The 1,719-nt window shown below is 52.2% G+C and overlaps 1 long non-coding RNA gene across 1 annotated transcript; it reads right to left on the reverse strand.

Annotated features, from left to right (window-relative positions):
* Window positions 1-332: 332 nt before the first annotated feature.
* Window positions 333-1,189, reverse strand: LOC131489332 (uncharacterized). The gene is made up of 2 exons (XR_009250489.1): window positions 869-1,189; window positions 333-699 (listed from the first exon to the last, which is right to left on the reverse strand). It is a non-coding gene; the product is annotated as an uncharacterized LOC131489332 (long non-coding RNA).
* Window positions 1,190-1,719: the final 530 nt, after the last annotated feature.

Genomic DNA, 1,719 nt, shown 5'->3' on the forward strand with positions numbered 1-1,719 from the left:
ATTTTTCGGGGAGCTGCAGCTACACCCATTTCACATCCCCACCAACAGAGCACAAAGGTTCCCACTTCTCGGCACTCTCACCAACAATGCTTGCTATTTTCTGTCTTTCGGTTTTTTCCTTTTTAAAAAAATAACTTTGTAAAAATGCTTATTTATTTACGGAGAGAGAGAACAGGGGAGGGGCAGAGAGAGAGAGAGAATCCCAAGCAGGCTCCCTGCGGTCAGCACCGAGCCCGATGTGGGGCTGGAACCCACAAACCGCGAGATCATGACCTGAGCCGAAATCAAGAGTCGGACACTTAACCGACTGAGCCACCCAGGCGTCCCAGGGGTTTTGTGTTTTTTTTTTTTTTGATAGTAGCCATCCTGGTGGGTGTTCCAGGGAATTGTTTCTCCCGACCCTTCAGTGAGGGCCTACTGTGTGCCCAGCACCGGGCTAAGTGCCTATGTCTCCTTGTCACCATCCAATCCTCACCGGACCCTGCTGGTGAAAGCGTTAGCGCTTGTCCACATTTACGGATGAGGACACCGCGGTTGGAAGGGACAAGTGGCTGAGTGCTATCAGCCAGCAAATGCTAGGCACGTCGACGGTTCGAACTTGGGTCCGTGTGACTCTACAGCCCAGGGTCACGAGGACAGCTGGCGGTCACAGAGCATCACCCCTGTGTGGGCACCGCCCTCTGCTCCTCACAGACGTTCCTATGAGAGAGGTGCTATCATTAGCCTCGTCTTCCAGATAAGGAAACTGAGCCGCAGAAAACGCAAGGGCTGCCTCAGGGCCACGGGGCCACTAACTGGTCCAGCCGGGGTTTGAATCTAGTGGCCCCTCTTGCGGTGACATGAGCGCACAGAGCTTCGCGAGTCTCACCTACGAAAATCCAGATTTTCCCAAAGGAAACACGAGGGAGGCTCCGATGTTGAGTACGAGAGGGACTGTAACTGACCTGAGGTGGCTTCTGGGCTTCCAGGAGCTGGTACTCTGGTCCTGGGTTCCCAAGGAAAGCCCAGGCATTACATGAGATAAACCAGATTTGAACCTGTCTGCCTACCCCGCCCCCCCCCCCCTTTTCGGGGGGGTTTAACTTTTTATTTTAAATTCATTTGGGGCACACAGAGAAATTGTGAGGGATGTAATAAATTCTTGTATACCCTTCACCCAGATTCTTCAAATGTTAACATTTTTACCATATTTGCCTTCCCCCCCTCTCTCCACCCCCCCTTCAGCTGATTGGATCAGGCCCACCCTCATTATGGAGGGTAATCTGCTTAGTCAGTCTACTTATGTCAATGCTAATTACGTCTAAAAATGCCTTCACAGCCACGTCTAGACTGGGGGATCCCAACATCTGGGCATCGTAGCTCCAGAAATCACAACCTCAGACAACAGTGTCCAGAGCAGGAGGGGAGAAAGAGGATTAAAAAACTCTTTTCCCGGCCCGTCTCTCTCTTCATAAGAGGAAGACAGTCTTCCCAGAGTCCCTCAGCAGACTTCCCTTGCTGTTTAATTGGCCAAGCCTGGGTCACATGCCCACCTCCAGACCAATCACTGGCAAGAGGGCACTGGCTTAGACCAATCAAGACGCATCCCCTGGGACTGGGTGGATGGTTTGGGGAGCAAGGAAGAAGGGGGAAGTGACTGCCGGGTGGGCAACCAACAGTGTTGTGAACTTAATGCTGTGAACTTCATCACGTACTTGGGGGGCGAACAACGGATGATGG

Source organism: Neofelis nebulosa, chromosome 11, assembly GCF_028018385.1.
Source record: "Neofelis nebulosa isolate mNeoNeb1 chromosome 11, mNeoNeb1.pri, whole genome shotgun sequence".
Classification (NCBI taxonomy): domain Eukaryota; kingdom Metazoa; phylum Chordata; class Mammalia; order Carnivora; family Felidae; genus Neofelis; species Neofelis nebulosa.